The 18,654-nt window shown below is 38.4% G+C and overlaps 1 non-coding gene across 1 annotated transcript; it reads right to left on the bottom strand.

The window, feature by feature from the left end:
* Positions 1-5,828: 5,828 nt before the first annotated feature.
* On the bottom strand, positions 5,829-5,935 carry LOC136225263 (small nucleolar RNA R71). The gene has a single exon (XR_010686987.1). It is a non-coding gene; the product is annotated as a small nucleolar RNA R71 (small nucleolar RNA).
* Between the last annotated feature and the right edge of the window lie 12,719 nt (positions 5,936-18,654).

Raw genomic sequence — 18,654 nt, 5'->3', positions numbered from 1 at the left:
AGATTTCATTATAATATCGATGTGGGATCCGGTTCACTTTGACATACGCCTAACAGGTCTATAACAGGATGCCAAATACGGGTATGATTGGGTGAACATGTGAACACGTTGGTATTGATAGTGAAGTGATGGAATTACCACTCATGTAACACTGAGATGATATCACATGCCACTTGATAAGTGAGATTGATAAGTGTTTGGCCACACCCTGATAAGTAGTTTACTTATCTGATTCATTAATCTACTTAAGATCAAGAAATATCATAAACATCAGAGAGGATGACAGCCGTCATGCCTCTAGTTTATAATATCGACATCAAATGGTAAAAGACATTAAGAGGTAACTACAGGGTCTCTGCATCTTTAGACTGCTGAAATTCTGTCTTGGTTAGGGGCAGTAATGGTTTTCTAGAACCCACTTACTGTCTGTGGACCGTGACCCATAGGATCGTGCACATCTAACATCTGAGTTAGAACTTATAGAACGGTACATTGGAGAGATGAAATTAATTAATTAGTTGATTGATAGTAAAATGTCAAGGTAATTAATTAGTGGTTGATTAATTGATTAATTGATACTATGTATCAAGGTAATTAATTAATGGTTTTAGGGATTGAGTGTTTAATTGATTAATTAGTTTGCGGGATGTAATTAATTAATTTGTAAATTAATAAAGTTGCATTCGGCAAATAGTTAATTAAATTAATATGACAATTTATTAATGAGTGTTGTTTGTTTAATTAGGGTGATTAAATTTAATCCAATTATAACTAATTGAATAAAATAAATACTATTGGTATTTATTTAAATGATTAGGTTAGGATTGGATTAGTTTTATAATTAACCAATTAATTCTAAACCAATTAGGTTTAGGAATACACTATATATATATAAATCAAAACACTCTAAACCTAATCAACCTAACACATAATTCGGCCACCATACATTCACAAAGAAAGTGAATTCGCAGACACTGATTCAAGTGGGAAAAGTGGGTTTTCTTGGCTAATTACATTATCTCTCCTGTTCTTTCTCCGTTCTTCGGCTAGCACTGATTCTAGCTCGATAGCTGTTCGTGCACCTGACTACGGAAATCTTACTACCTTGTGGATTCTTCAGCCGTCTCTAGAAGAGACAGTCCGGGTATGTTTACATCCTTAAACGGTTTAAAAGATTTTATTCAATCAATGGTTAACGGACAAAGATCAAACTATAAGGGATTAGAAATAATTTTTAAACCGCAATTCCGATGCGTTACAGTTGATTAACTGGCTATAAAATTAATCTTAGCGCCACAATATTAATTTTATAAATAAATACATTATTTTTTTTTATGTTTTTTAACTCATTACGGCGCCACAGGTGCCACTGCCCCCTAACAATTATAAAAAAAGTTTAAAAATAAAAATAAAATTTATAAAATAAATTAATTTATTATTTTATAAAAATAGAAATAAAATTTATAAAATAAATATAAAAATAAATTATATATAAATTATACGGATATCGTTGTATTTGTATAATTTTCAATCAAGATCAATTTTAATCACGTACTACCGAAAATTTGAAATGACTTGTTTAAATGTTATTTAGCTACATTGTACCTTCTAAATTAGTTTGTAGATAAATTGAACCAGTTTCATACAATTTATTTTTTAACTATATTAATAACACGGTAAAATATTTTAGACAGTTTCAAAAAAAAAATAAACCTACTACATATAAATTAATCACATTTTTTTAAAAATTGTCTAAAATATTTTACTGTGTTATTACTATGTTTTTTTTTTGTTAGTAATACACTAAATATTTAACCTTAACGTGTCAAGCAAAGTACAGATTTAGTTCTAACGTATGAAATTGTGCAAATTTAACGCTAACGTTTCTAGGCAAGATCAATTTTAACCATACGCTACCAAAAATTTGAAAATATTTGGTTTACTGTTATTTAGCCACGTCGGACATTCTAAACCAGTTTGTCAATAAATTGAAGCAGTTTCATACATTTTTTGTAACTATATTAATAGGGATAAGATGCAAAAATACCCCAACGTTTACATATAGGAGCAATTTTTTTGTCCAACTCGTACAAAATATAGTATATTTTTTAATCTTTTTCACGTTTAATGATATGTTTGTGATCTGTTACTAATGAGTGATAAAATGATGCAAATGTGAAGTGTAGATGACAAGATTTATGGCCGAGAAGATAGTTTTATAAATTATTTCTTAAATGGTCCAACTTTGTAAACGTTATGGGTAAATTGCTCTTGACTGTCAATGTTAGGGGTAAAATTGCACCATTTTAGATGTTAGTGGTAAAACTGTACCTGGTTGTAAACGTTAGGGGTATTTTTGTATCTTATTACATATTAATAATACAGTAAAATGTTTTAGACAGTTTCAAAAAACTAAACCTGTTACATATAAATTAATCACATTTTTTTTTTGGTAAGAGTCACAATTTTTTTTTGAACTGTCTAAAATATTTTACTGTGTTATTAATGTACTAAATAACAGTTAAAATTTTTTTTTCAAATTTTTAATAGTGCATAGTTAAAATTGATCTTGATTGAAAATTATACAAATACAATGATATTAGTATAATTTATATATAATTTGATTTTTATAAAATAATAAATTAATTTATTTTATAAATTTTATTTTAATTTTTAATTTTTTTTCATACTTGTTAGGGGCAGTGGTGTGAATCCCACTGCCCCCACTTGTTTGGCAAGAATCCCTTTGGATTCCTGCCATTAACTCATTACGGCGCCACCTACACCGTAATGAGTTAAAAAAAACATAAAAAAAAAATTTAATATATTTAACCCTGGTTGGGAAACAACCTCTTCCAAAAAAAATTTCCAACCAGATATTATGGGGTAATTTTTTATAAAAATTACTCCAAACTAAGATTTTAATCCGTCACTTTAAGTGGTAGTTGAACTTTCAATCTACAAATGGACCAGGTTTGGAAGAGAGAAAGAAGGGTAAATTACACCCATGGCCACTGACCTTTTTTAATTTTAACATTGCAACCATTGAACTTTAATTCTTAATGGTATAACCACTGAACTTTACAATTTTTAACAATGGTGGCTACTCAACGTCTCAAAACAACCGTTGAAGGTCTCAAAATAAAAAATTCGAAGAGTTAATGATATTTTAAGGAACTTTAACTCTTGAAAATTTTCATTTTGAGGTCATTTATGTATTGTTTGGTTAGGAAATAGAGTGAATTTTTAGATTGAGGAACCTAAAAAAAATGATTTTAGATAATAAAAAATGTGGTTTCATGGTAAATGTCATTCTGAACAACTTTAATTCTTGAACATTTTCATTTTAAGACCGTTAACGGTTATTTTGAGGAGTTTGTTAAAGTTGAGTGGTCAACGGTGTTAAAAAATGTAAAATACAGTGGCCATACCGTTAAGAACTTTAAAGTTTAGTAGCCACAATGTTAAAATGGGTAAAGTTCAGTGGCTATACCGTTAAGAATTTTAAAGTTCAGTGCTACAATGTTAAAGTGTGTAAAGTTTAATGGTTACAATGTTAAAATAGGTAAAGTTAGTGGCTATGTGTATAATTTACCAAGAGAAAATAAAGAAGAAGAAGAAAGAGGAGATGATTTTTTGGATTTTTTAGGCAACTGGTTTAGAATATAAAATATGTATAAATATATAGCTATAAAAAACGAAGTTCTAAATTATAAAGAGATTACTTGATTTTGGAACTTATTAATTATTAAAAAAATGAAAGAGAAAAAAGGGAAAATTATAAAATTGGGTCAAATGGGAGATATATTTACACATTTAACTCACTTACTCAACATACTACAGTTAAACCTCGATAAATGAATGTTTGATAAAGTAATAACCTCGTTTATATAATAAATTCTTTCGGTCCCGACTTGGGTGATAAGTGCAAAATGTGTATACTACTCTTGGCAACTTTGGGCATAAAAAGAATAATAATACATCATATTAATATACGTTCCACAGATTGTTTGTGATAAAGCAGCTGTCTGTTCAATAGCAGAATCCACACGGTGAACAAGTAGGAAAGGAGTGCAGAAAGAGCAGAACAAGGGCGAGAACAAGAACCCGCGAGTGCAGCTTGTATCCGAAATCGTGTAGATCAATCATCCCTAAAATCATTAGAGACCTTTCCTCAAGAAGAGTTAATGTTGGAGGCAGAACAACCATCCCTCACAAAAAAAAATTGATAAAGCATGGATTGACTGATGTGATGCAGACTGTTTCAGACTATTTAAGGAGCACTCATTTTGTATGTTGAGCATTCAGATTCTTGGATCTGAACCTTAGCTTTGTAATTTGTTTTATGTGTTTGAATGAATTGTTGTTTTCCTTATTATAATTTTATCTTGCCTCATTCAATCATGAGTGAGTAATTCATTAAACATGTATGCAGCGGAGCAGAAACAGGTAAAATGGCAGGTTAACTTCCCTCTAAACTCATTAAGTATACTTAGCTTGGTTGTTCAATGAGTAATTAACGCTAAATAGGAGTAGCTAACCTGTTTCTTAGCAGAGCAAGTACGAGAAGACTCTCTTTACAAAGCTGAACTTTCATTGAGCACATTTAATTATGAAACGGAGACGTAATTAATTAAATGTTAAAGGTTTTAGTTGTTCCAATTAAATGCTTTCCTGTTCTTAAAGCTTAAAGATAGATCGATTTCAAGGAGACTTATTGTTTTTAAAGAATGTTGAGAACAAGGGACACCTGACTCGACTGGTTTTCGTGAAAGACACTTTAAGCCAAAGTTGTTTCTACTTAATGAACAAGAAGTGGAGTGTCTGTTCTAAGTCATTTCTGTGCATGATGTGTACCTGTTCCTCTCACATCTGGAGTTAAATTCATTTTCTTTGCTTGTTTTAATATTTCATCGTGTCAAATTACACCACAACTTACCTTAAGCGATTGGTTACTCTTAAAACTTGGCTATACTCATCTTTACAAGTGTTTGTGTGTGCTTGTTCTATCCTCGTGGAGATGATATCTTACTTATCACTTTATTACTTGTACCTAGTGCACTTGCTAGTGTTCACATTTTAGGACAACAAGTGTTTAGCGCCATTGCCGGGCGATAGGAAATCCAATCATAATACTTTTAAAGTGTATTAGTCAATTTGACCTGTTTGTTCTAGTGTGCAGGGTTCTAATTGTTCTATTCACTTGTTCCTAGCGTATGCGAAGAACAGGTGCCCTACTTATTCATTTTGATCCTGAAATCGAAGCAACTCTCAGACGAAGAAACACAGTCAGGAGAATAAGAACAAAGCAAAGGCTGGCGGAACCAAATCAGCCTAGAATAGAACAACACCCTGAAGCTGAAAGGCAACCGGAGGAACCTCAACCAGAACAACCGGAGAACAGGGAGGAACAGCAAGGAGATAATATAGATGAAGAAGAACAGCGTGCTGGTCCCCCACTCAGGATGAAGGAATACTCAAAGCCATCAACAGAAGGCCACTCATCCTGCATAGTAATTCCTGATGAAGGAAACAATCTCTTCGAAGTGAAAACCTTCATGATTCAAATGCTCCAAACAACTATTCAGTTTGGAGGACTACCAAATGAAGATCCAAATTCTCACATCCAAGACTTTTTCACAATGTGCAATACATTCAGAACAAACCGAGGAGTATCAGACGATGTCATTCGACTCAAATTATTCCCCTTTTCTCTGAGAGACAAAGCCAAATGTTGGATGAAAAACCTTCAACCAGGCTCCATAAGCACTTGGGATGCCATGGAGAATGCCTTCCTCACCAAATATTTCCCACCAATGCAAGCCATCAAATTACGAAATGTCGTATCCCATTTTTCACAGCAAGAAGATGAGTCTTTATCTGAAGCCTGGGAACGATATAAAGATCTGCTGCAGAAAGTTCCAAATCATAAAATCCCCATGTGGATGCAAATCCAAACTTTTTTATCATGGTCTTACTAACATGCATAAGATGCAACTTGAATCAATGGAAAATGGGGATCATGAAGAACTTGAGCCAGAAGCACTATATGAACTGATCGAGACACTGGTCAACACCAGTTACAAATAGCATGCAAGCAGGGAGGATGGAAGAAGGGAAACTAATTCACTAGTAGCGGAAGAAGTGTCCAAACTCGTTGCCCAAGTAGAACTCCTGAGCAGACAACTTACACGGCTAAACGCACCTCCAGTCAACAATGTGCAAGTGGTTCAATACGATTTCTGGGAAGGAAATCACCGATCAACCGATTGTTTGTGCAGCCAACCGAGTACAAATCCAGAACAATGTGATTATGCAGGAACGAGTCAAAGGCCACTAAATCCTTATTCCAACACCTACAATCCTGCTTGGAGAAACCATCCCAATTTTGGCTGGAGCCAGCAACCAGACAAACAATCAAGTCAACCGTACCAGAGCAATAAGAACAACCATAGTGGGTACCAGACAAACAACCAGCCCAGAGAAGACAAGAAATTGGAAGACATGTTGATGCAATTCATGCAGCAAACACAAAATTCCTTCAAGTACATGGAAACACAGATCCATCAGCTCACCAACATAGTCATCCTAAGGAACAAAGGAGTCCTCCCGAGCAAAATAGAGGTAAACCCTAAGGAGGAAGTCCAAGCTATCATGCTGAGAAGTGGCACAGAACTACCAGATCGAGCAGTGAATTCACTCCCTATAACCTCTAAAAAGCATCCGAATGCAGGAGAACATAATGTTGGTCCCTTATAACATGACAAATTAGTTCCAAGGGGGGGGGATAGGAACTATTTAAAAATTTGTCCGTTGAGGCTGACTTCTTTTTCTATGAAAAGATTTACACAACGTCACTAAGTAGATTCAAGACACAAGCTTCGTCAACTTGTGACTAAGTCTGCTTCTTTACTTGAGTCAGGAAATAGCACTTAGAGTCTATTCCTGAACTCAGCTTCTTAGTAAACTTAACTCAGCGTGAGTTCTTTACTTAGTCAATTTTATAGCAAGCAATATATATTAAAGGAGTTTAAGGGTTAGAAAGATATTACTCAGCAGACTTATCCTAGTTCGGCCTCTCCGCCTACGTCCAGTCCCCGGAACTCGTTCGGAGCTTTTTGAATTCTCTACTGAGCTCTTTAAAGGTAGAGCACGAAACCTTTTACAAATAGAAGCTGAGTATAACAATAGTACCTTCCTCTATACCTCTACTCACTCCTATATCTACGTTGAGTACTATAACCGAGTACTCAGCCTCTCCTTTCTATTCTTCTAGAAATGATAAAGTGTTTGTCCTAAACAACGATTACTAAGACACTTTAGATGATTGGAAATCACTCTAGACTTTTACACAATAATATGGAAATTGGTGTAAGGTATTTCCTTTGCTTTTCTCACAGAATCTTCGAGTATGAATTTGGTCAGCGTTTTGACAACTTGAAGTTCTGTGTCGATTGAAGCAAATGGATGGCCTTTATATAGTGACACTTGAGGCACCTGGTCATTTCGAATTTTGAAATAACCGTTGGAGGGAAACGGCTTCCTGTCATTGTCACTCTGGGCGTGCTCAGTGTCGTTGGCCAATAGGATTCTTGCATCTTCTGTCTTCGTCAGTCTTCGGCAGAATGTTTCGCCATTTAAGGAAAAGTCCACGAGACAGCTTTCTGCGCTTTCTGAACTTTTCCCAAAGTGGAAATACTTTGTCTGGAAGTTGAACATTTGCCTGCCGCTGTCTAGACTGCTTTGTCGTCCAACTCAGCAGCTTGTTCTTGAAGTTTTTGCCACGAAGGCTTCTCGATCCTTCTCTTGCTGAGTCGTCGTTTTAGTTGATACGGCTTTGTTTTGAACTCTTGGGCCGAATGGTATTGATGTGTTGACTTGGGCTTGACTTTCACTTTATGGGCCTTTGGGCTTTTTAATCTCAATGTCTTATACACAATTAAACTCAACATTGAACAAACACATTAGTGTAATAAATCAAAGCATTTTAAATTTAATGTGTTAGAATATTTTTAGCATTGCTTAAATAATTTTGTCAAATCAAAATCATGTGGAAAGGTGTTTCAACAAACTCCCCCATTTTGATGTTGGTAAAAATATTCAGTCGAAGAACTCAGTGTTGAGCTCCCCCATGATAGTTAACCTTATTTTATCAAATAACTCCCCCCATAAGGGTTGAGCTACTGACTTAGTTTTACTCTAAACATTTCAAGGTTTAATTGAGTAAGTCTAAGGTCAGTTTTCAGAGATAGGTCAGCTCATGGAACATATTCTATTTAACTCAGTTTTATGCAGAAGGTTTAAATATCAGAGAACGCTGAGTATTCTTTGTTCAATGAGTTTTAGTTAAGTGGACATATAAGAAGTGGTCAACATGCATGATCAACACAATAGACATATCATCAATTAATATAGACAGTGTGGCACAGTTGATTTAATGAAGATGCGTTTTAACAAATTATATCAATCACTTAAGTAAGCATCGCACAAGAGTAGTCAGTATGAAAGAGATATAGATGCATATAATTTGTTTTGATTTTAAAGTCAGCACAACAGAGTTCACAAAAAGAACACAGATATAAAGGATCAGAGACAAAAGCTAGCTATCCTAGACAATACAAGTTAAGCTACTTTTGTTTGCCCTTGCCCTTGTGTTGCTGACTAACTGAAGCTTGCTGAGTTCTTGGGGCTTGTTCTTTCTCCCCTGTTTTGCCATCATCAGGTTTGGGAATGAAGGTGGCTTCAATTGCAGCTTGAGTGAGGCGCTGAGAAAATGCCTTTAGCTTTCTCGTGCTTTCATTCATTCCGTCGAAAATTGGAACACCATCATCCACAATGGATCGAGGAATTCCGATTGATGCAGCACTCAGCATACTTAAGACAACGGCTTGAGACTTACCAATCCAGTGCATGGTTTCAGTGAGCATGGCGAAAGCTTAATGAAACATCTTGAGCAACGAGGAGTCATAATACTCACGCTGATCATTGATTTCGCACACATTGCTAAAGGTTGCTCGAGAATACTTCAGAATCTCGTTGGTTTTAAGCTCGTCAGTTGCCATCTCTTGTCTGTTTAAGTTCAGCAGATGCACAGCCTCGCTAATTTGCTCGATAGAGCATTGAGAGGAGTTGGAAAGCTGGTGATTGGTTTTCTTTTGCTCAGTGTGAAGCTGGCTGAAGAGTTTATGTACTTCGACAGAAGTGGCATATGCTGAGTTCGCAGCTGACAGTTGATGAAACTCCCTTTATAGTGAGTTTATATGGTTGACCATGGTCAGCTGGAGTTCGGCCAGCTTTATAATAGAGTCCTTCCTGGGATGTTGAGATTTTAGTATGGTCATGACACTCAGAAGATCCTTCATACCTTTGATCTCGGTGAGAAGCTGAGTGACAGATGAAAATGGAGTTGTCTCAATAGTGTTGGATTCAGCGGCATTGGCACTTGATTGATGGAGGTCCTGGATGAGAGCTTGAGCTGAGTCAACAATTCTTCGACCAGACTCAGAAGCAATAAGATAGCTAAAGGATCCATCTTGTGTTGGCCCAGATGCCAGAGGTGGAGTAGAACCGAATAAGGGCAGTGTTTGGTTATGCTCAACATTGGAAGGCCCAGCATTGTCAGTGGCTGGCCTGGAATTAGTATTGTCAGTGGAAACTAACTGAATCTGATTATGCTCATTGAGTTGGGGAAGTGGAGGATCAGCAGAAAGAGTTGCTTGCTCAATGTCAGGCTGAAGCTGACTAGGTGATGGAATTTGAGGAAGTTCAGCGTCCACCTGAGCAGGAAATTCCTTAGCTTGCTCAACAGTTTGAGGAGCGGAATCTTAGAGCACTTGCTCGGCATTACTTTGATTGGCGGAGGCATTTAAGCCGGCATGTTCCTTTGGAGAAACAGAGGCTTGATTTTCTAGTTGCCCTTGGTGAGACTCAGGAAGGATTGAGAAATATTTAAGTTGGACATCTGTAAGATCGGGAATCTCATCCCTCAGCGGCGAGTCACCCATGAGGTCAATGACGGGTGTTTGGAAGACTTTCTTCTTTCTCAGTCTCCTAAGCTTCGGAGGAGTAGGGTCACACGGAATAGACTCAATGGAGTCAGTGGGTGAGGCATCCCTTTGAACAGCAGGAGCATTTTCTTGGTTCTCAGTTTCTTCTTCATCAACCAACTCAGTGTTGATTGGTTCAAGATGCTCATCATCTGCTGGTTCCTCAGTGTCATCCTGACCACTTTCTTCTTCTTCAGACTCATCATCCAGTTCTTCTTCTTCAAACTGGTCATCCAACTCTTCCTCATCAAACTGACCATCCAATTGGTCTTGGTCTTGTTCTTCCTTAACCTGTTGCTCAGCGTCAATTCCTTGACTCTGTGCATAGTGTGAGTTAGGAGGAACGATGAAATTAGTTGGCACGGCCTCAATGGGTCTTAACTCAAAATTGAGCTTCTTCTTCTTCCTTAATGGTTCATCAGCAACCTCTCTTTCTTCTGTTTCAGGCTCAGCTTGCCTAGGTCTTTTCTCAGCTGACCTAGATCCACCCGGATTTTGCTGAGTTTGCGACTTTGGTCTTTTACATACAACTTTGATCCTCTTTGGGGTAGAGGCATCTCCTTTAGAGGTGCTTTGCACAGCTTTCCTCTTTCTTTGTGTTCTGCCCTTTCTAGGCACTTCCCCCTCAGCGTTCTGGATAGCTTCCCCTTTTCCTTCCTTCGGCACAATTGGTAGGTCATATGCCAAACCAAATAGGGCAGCAGCTGTAATTTCAATTCCATGAACTTGGATTTCCGAAACCGTGTCTACTTTGTGATCCTGGAGGATTCGAGTGATGAAAGAGCCCAGCCTAAGGGTTCCTGTACTTCGTAGAAACCCACCGATGATGAAGACATGCATATTTATCGGCGTGTAGGTCAGCATGTGCCATATGAAGCACTGCTCGAAGTTGGTTGCTGAGTTGGTGCAGTTTATTTTGGGGTAGAGGAAATTTGTCAGTATGTAATGGGCCATCTTTTGATGCTGACCCATGGAAGTGCTTGAAATTTTACCTACATGACCCTTAGGTTTGCAGAAGGTCTAAATGTAGTTGGTTTTGGTATGGTCACCGGATTTACGAAGTATAGCTCCTTCGTTTTTCAGCTTGAACAGTGAGGCTAGATATGTTGGGTTGATGGAGATGTTCTTTCCTTGAACATGAGTTGCTAGGTAGTTCCTGTTGTCATTGGCGACTTTCAGGTTGGCATAAAATTCTCATACCAACTCAGAGTAAGTGGGATCCCGAACTGAGAACAGCTCGGTCCAGCCATTGTTCTTGATCCACTCACAGAAAGGTTGCTCGGCATCCACGAATCCTTGTGAGAACCACCGAGAGTGGTCAATCTTCCACCCCCTCACACTCTCGAAGACTTGAGTGTAGGTGCGTTGTACGACTTTCTTACCCTTGTCCTTTTGCTGTTGTTTCTCTTTGGAAGAGGTGGCTTGGACAACTTGAGATTTCTTGCTCGACGTAGTAGCTCCAGTGAGATTACACTGAGTGGGAGAAGTAGGATTGTCATCGGAGCGGCTATGGGAGAGACCGGCACCGGAGATGTTCAGAGAAATTTTAGTCATTTTCTCAGATAGGTTTTTAGGAGGTTTGGGAACTTTGAGAGAGAGAGTATGAGTGCCAAAGATTTCTAAGCGTAAAGAAATAGAAGTGGGAATTCATCCACTATTTATAGAGATGTTGAGTTAATCCAAGGCGTTGAGTAATCCATTTCGCCTCGAGATTCTCAATTGACAAAGATTCTGGCATTTATGACACATACGGCGCGTGTGTTTTCTGATTATATCCTATACGTCATCCTAGGTGGCTATTTAATTCGCGTGCTTTGCATTAAAGTTTGCAACGGCTCTTTTACTCAGTGTTAAGAATTTCAAGCGTTTAAAATTCTGAGTAGTCAGTGTTATGGAAAGGAATAGATCTTATGCGTAGAAGCTCAGCTTGAGGTAAATACTCAGCATATATATTTATCTACTCAGCAAGTAATTACACAAATCATTCAGCATGGTAATTCACTCAGCATGCATATTATGCTTGGATTTTATTAAAGAGGATTAAACATACCAATGGCTTCTCTAAGTATGTTGAATTGCTCACAAGCTAGTGGCTTTGTGAAGATACCAGCAAGCTGCTCATCTGTTGGGACATAGGTCAGCTTGATCTCACCCTTGAGTACATGGTCTCTAATGAAGTGATGTCTGATATTGACATGCTTCATCCTGCTGTGCTGGATTGGGTTCTTTGATAGATCAATTGCACTTTTGTTGTCACATTTGACTTTAATTGTCTTAGTCTGAACGCCATAATCTTTAAGTTGTTGCTTAATCCATAGGACTTGAGCAATACAGCTTCCAGCAGTAATGTACTCAGCTTCAGTGGTTGACAGGGCTACTGACGCCTGCTTCTTGCTGAACCAGGACACAAGACAGCTCCCAAGGAAGTGGCATCCTCCTGAGGTGCTTTTTCGTTCAAGCTTGTCTCGTCCGTAGTCAGCGTCAGTGTATCCAATAAGTGTGAAATCTGAAGTATTAGGATACCACAAACCTGCATTCATCGAGCCTTGCAAATATCTAAGGATTCTTTTTACAGCTATGTAATGAGATTCCTTAGGGTTAGATTGATATCTAGCACAATAACATACTGAGAACTGAATGTCCGGCCTACTGGCAGTTAAGTAAAGTAGAGAACCAATCATACCTCGGTACAATCTGCTGTCTACTGACTTACCATTCTCATCAGCACAGAGGACAGTGTCAGTGCCCATTGGAGTAGATATTGGCTTACAATTTTCAAGTTCATATTTCTTCAATATCTCCTTAGCGTACTTAGTTTGACTTATGAAGATGCCATTTTTCCCTTGTTTGATTTGAAGTCCAAGGAAGAAGTTGAGTTCTCACATCATTGACATTTCAAACTCAGTTTGCATCTGCTTGCTAAATTCCTTGCACATTGACTCGTTAGTGGCACTAAAAATAATGTCATCAACATATATCTGAGCCAACAGGGTATCTTTACCCTTCCTCTTAATGAATAAGGTTGTATCAGCTTTACCTCTGACATAATTTCTAGTCAGCAGGAAACTGGTCAGCCTCTCATACCAAGCACGTGGTGCTTGCTTGAGGCCATACAGAGCCTTTTTGAGCTTATAAACGTGGTTTGGGAATTTAGGATCCTCAAACCCTGGAGGCTGATTAACATAAACTTCCTCGTTTATAACTCCATTAAGGAATGCACTCTTAACATCCATTTGAAACAATTTAAAGTTCATATAGATTGCATATGCACATAAAATTCTAATAGCCTCTAGCCTTGCCACTGGGGCAAAGGTCTCACCGTAGTCAATACCTTCTTACTGACTGTAGCCCTGAGCTACAAGTATTGCTTTATTTCTGACCACGTTCCCTTGTTCATCCAGCTTGTTGCGAAAGACCCATCTTGTTCCTATGGTCTTCTGGCTTCTTAGTTTTGGCACTAGATCCCATACTTCATTTCGTCTGAACTGATCAAGTTCTTCTTGCATTGCATTCATCCAGAATTCGTCATACTCAGCTTCAGCGAAATTCTTTGGTTCCTGGATTGAGACGAATGCTACGTTGCTGAGGTATCTCCTGAGTTGATTTCTCGTCATTAGGGTATTCTCAGCAGCATCAAGAATGGCACTCTCTGAGTGACCTCTTGGTATCCTAATCTCCTTTGGTAGATTGATGTCTTGCGCTGGTTGTGTTTCAACAATCTCTGTAGGTGTAGATTGGTCAGTGAAAGTAATTTGAGTTTCACTTTTACCTTTGGTCAGCCCTTGAGGAAATGACTCAGCGGCTGTTTCTTGGTCAGCGGGTGCTGAGTGTGGGTCATCCTCGGTCAGCGGCTAGTATCTACCTGCAGGGTTAGTTTCATCGAACTCAACATGTACTGACTCTTCTAAGACTTGAGTTCGTTTATTGAAAACTCTGTATGCTTTGTTGTTTGTTAAGTAGCCTAAGAAGATAGCTTCATCAGCTTTTAAGTCAAACTTAGCTAGGCTATCTTTGGTATTTAAGATAAAACATTTACAGCCAAAGGCACGAAAGTATCCAATGTTGGGCTTTCATCCTTTCCAAAGTTCATAAGGGGTTTTCTTTAGTATAGGTCTAACAAGAGCCCTATTAAGAATATAGCACGCTGTGTTGACAACTTCTCCCCAAAAGTACTTTGGAAGCCTATGCTCACTCAGCATTGTCTTGGCTATTTCAACCAATGTTCTGTTTTTCCTTTCAACAACCCCATTTTGTTGAGGCGTTCTAGGAGCAGAGAAATTATGGTCAATGCCGTTGGTTTCACAGAATTCAACCAACTGTTGGTTCTTGAATTCTCCACCATTATCACTTCGGATGTGAGCTAACTTAAGGTCTTTATCATTTTCAAGTTTTCTTACCAAATTTGAAAATGTCTCAAAGGTTTCATCCTTGCTACTCAGCAAGATGATCCAAGTGTACCGAGAAAATTCATCTATAATGACCAAGGAAAATCTTCTTCCACCCAAGCTCAGCGGTTGGACTGGACCGAAGAGATCCAAGTGTAGTAACTCTAATGGACGTTTAGTTGAGACAATGTTTTTACTATGAAAAGATTGTTTGGTTTGTTTTCCAGCTTGGCAAGTGTGGCATAGTTGATCTTTTTCAAATTTAAGTTCTGGCAGACCCTCAACCAATTGCTTTCTTGCTAATTTGGCCAGGAGGTCCATGCTTACATGACTAAGTCTCCTGTGCCATATCCAGGAATTTTCTTCCTTTGACACTAAGCATACAATTTTTGAAAACTTCTTTTCTAAGTTCAGCATGAAGACATTATCAATACGAGGGGCAGTTAAAATTAACTCATTTGTTTTACCCTCGAATATTTTACATCCATTGTCACCAAATATAACTTTTCTCCCATTGTCACATAGCTGAGCTACGCTGAGTAAGTTATATTTGAGTCTGCTGACTAGGGAGACAGACTCAATAGTAGGATTACCACCAACGGTTCCTGACCCTACTATCTTACCCTTTTTGTTGTCTCCAAAACTTACGCTTCCTCCTCGTTTACGCTCAAATGTGATGAACTGAGTTTCATCACCAGTCATATGCCTCGAGCATGCACTGTCAATGTACAACATCTTTGACTTCTCAGCACACCTCAGGCTTACCTGCAATATAGCTAGTTGCTTTTAGGTACCCAATTCTTTTTGGGTCCTTGCTTGTTAGGTTCAACAGGTAATGCATCATATTTTATTTTATGACGACATACTTGGACAGTATGTCCATTCTTTCCACAAAAGTCACAGCTGACATTCCATTTAGGATGTCTCACTAACTAGTCAGCAACCCAGTGTTGAGCGTGCCAGCACACCTTTGTGGTGTGTCCTTTCTTCCCATAGAAGTCACACTGGACATTCCGCTGAGGATTCCATCTCTGCTGACTAGTACTTCGGTACTCAGTGTTCAGAGGATTATTTCTTTTATTCAAAACCTTAAGTTGGTTCTGAATTGATGTGACGTCCTTCCTCAGTTTCTTAGAATCTAATTGGACCTCAATGACAAACGTTTGCATGATTTCCACATTACTATGCAAAATCGAGGTGTCCTGGAGAATATATCGAAGGTCACTCAGTTTGACCTCCTCAACCTCGTCACATCGCTTGCTGAGTGCTCTAACCTTTTTATTACATTTTTTGACAAGTGTGTAGAGATCACTCAGGGCATTAACCATTTTATTTCTGAGCAAGGGTAGTGATATTACCTCAGTTGAGTGTTCCTCATCGTCAGATGCAATGGAGGGGTCAGCATGCTCAGAAACACACGGCTCAGCAAGCTCATCTGCCATGAAGCAGATCTTTGATGACTCAGTGGCATCAGCTTCAGATGATGATGAATCATCACTATCACTCCAGGTTGCCACCATTGCCTTCTTCTCGTTCTTCATTTCTTTCCTCAGCGAGGGACATCTTGACTTGATATGGCCAGTTTGATGACATTCAAAGCATGTAATGGGCTTTGAGCTATCTTTCTTGTACTTGCTGTCGCTGGAGTCAGCTTTGTACTTATGAAACTTCTTGTAAGGCTTCTTAGAATATTTGTCATTCTTTTTGAACAGCCTTTTCATCTTTCTAGTGAACATAGCCATTTCTTCATCGTCTGTTGAGCTCCCATCAGTGGAGTCAGCTTTCATGACAAGAGACTTTTGCTTCTTGTCTTCAGACTTTTCCTTCACCTCGAAATTCTTCATTGAGATCTCATGGGCCAGCAGTGAGCCAATGAGTTCATCATACTTGTAGGTGGTTAAGTCTTGAGCTTCCTCAACAGCAGTTTTCTTTGCTTGCCAGCTTTTAGGAAGACTCCTAAGAATCTTCTTGACTTGCTCTTCCTCAGTGAAGATCTTTCCAAGTCTCTTGAGCTCGTTGATGATGTTTGTGAACCTTGCGTTCATGTCAGAGATTCCTTCATCATCATTCATTTCGAACAGCTCGTACAACCTCATATGCTGGTTGACTTTGGATTCTTTCACCTTGTTGGTTCCTTCATAGGTAACCTCGAGCTTCTTCCAGATCTCCTGCGCTCATTCACAACCTGAAATCTTGTTGTATTCTGCAGCATCTAACGCACAGTGAAGCATGTTTATAGCCGAAGCATGATTTTGTAGCTTATTGAGATCATCCTATGTCCATCTAGTCTCAGCTTTGACAACCGTTTGGCCATCAATAGTTTCAACAGGAACAAATGGGCCTTGGACTATAGATAGCCATGCGCTCATGTTTGTTGCCTGAATGAAATTTTTCATTTTATTCTTCCAAAAGGTATAGTTAGACCCGAAGAATAGAGGAGGCCGAGTTATGGACAGACCCTCAGGTAAAATCTGAGTTGTCAGATTTCCTAGGAGAAACCGAGTGCTGTTCTCAGCCATAGTGGGGATCAGCTCAAGGTAGTTAAACCATGCACAGTGAGCTTTTAATCTCTGATACCACTTGTTGGTCCCTTATAACGTGACAAGTTAGTTCCAAGGGGGGGGATAGGAACTATTTAAAAATTTGTCCATTGAAGCTGACTTCTTTTTCTATGAAAAGATTTACACATCGTCACTAAGTAGATTCAAGACACAAGCTTAGTCAACTTGTGACTAAGTCTGCTTCTTTACTTGAGTCAGGAAATAGCACTTAGAGTCTATTCCTGAACGCAGCTTCTTAGTAAACTTAACTCAGCGTGAGTTCTTTACTTAGTCAGTTTTATAGCAAGCAATATATATTAAAGGAGTTTAAGGGTTAGAAAGATATTACTTAGCAGACTTATCCTGGTTCGGCCTCTCCGCCTACGTCCAGTCGACAGAACTCGTTCCGAGCTTTTTGAATTCTCTACTGAGCTCTTTAAAGGTAGAGCACGAAACCTTTTACAAATAGAAGCTGAGTATAACCAGAGTACCTTCCTCTATACCTCTACTTACTCCTATATCTACGCTGAGTACTATAACCGAGTACTCAGCCTCTCCTTTCTATTCTTCTAGAAATGATAAAGTGTTTGTCCTAAACAACGATTGCTAAGACACTTTAGATGATTGGAAATCACTCTAGACTTTTACACAATAATATGGAAATTGGTGTAAGGTATTTGCTTTGCTTTTCTCACAGAATCTTCGAGTATGAATTTGGTCAGCGTTTTGACAACTTGAAGTTCTGTGTCGATTGAAGCAAATGGATGGCCTTTATATAGTGACACTTGAGGCACCTAGTCATTTCGAATTTCGAAATAACCATTGGAGGGAAACGGCTTCCTGTTGTTGTCACTCTGGGCGTGCTCAGCGTCGTTGGCCAATAGGATTCTTGCATCTTCTGTCTTCGTTAGTCTTCGGCAGAATGTTTCGCCATTTAAGGAAAAGTCCACGAGACAGATTTCTGTGCCTTCTGAACTCTTCCCAAAGTGGAAATACTTTTTCTGGAAGTTGAACATTTGCCTGCCGCTGTCCAGACTGCTTTGTCGTCCAACTCATCAGCTTCTTCTTGAAGCTTTTGCCACGAAGGCTTCTCGATCCTTCTCTTGCTGATTCGTCATTTTAGTTGATACGGCTTCGTTTTGAACTCTTGGGACGAATGGTATTGATGTGTTGACTTGGGCTTGACTTCCACTTTATGGGCCTTTGGGATTTTTAATCTCAATGTCTTATACACAATTAAACTCAACATTGAACAAACACATTAGTGTAATAAATCAAAGCATTTTAAATTTAATGTGTTAGAATATTTTTAGCATTGCTTAAATAATTTTGTCAAATCAAAATCATATGGAAAGGTGTTTCAACACATAATACAATCGAAGAAGCCAAGGAACAACCCATGACCCCGGAGAACAACCTTAGAGATAAGAACAAACCTACATACCTGCCACGAATCTTGTATCTAGAAAGGCTTAAACATCAGCAAATGGACAAGCAATTCGGGAAATTCCTAGAAGTGTTCAAGAAACTGCATATCAACATTCTATTTGCTGAAGCATTGGCCCAAATGCCCATGTATGTGAAATTCCTGAAGGAACTGCTTCAGAACAAGAAAAAGCTGGAGAACGTAGCAATGGTACAACTGAATCGAGACTGTTCGTCCATCTTGCAGAAGAAGCAACC

This window comes from Euphorbia lathyris, chromosome 3 (genome assembly GCF_963576675.1).
Source record: "Euphorbia lathyris chromosome 3, ddEupLath1.1, whole genome shotgun sequence".
Taxonomy (NCBI): domain Eukaryota; kingdom Viridiplantae; phylum Streptophyta; class Magnoliopsida; order Malpighiales; family Euphorbiaceae; genus Euphorbia; species Euphorbia lathyris.
Note: the sequence above shows the minus strand (reverse complement) of the source record. Positions and strands in the feature narration are given on the sequence as shown.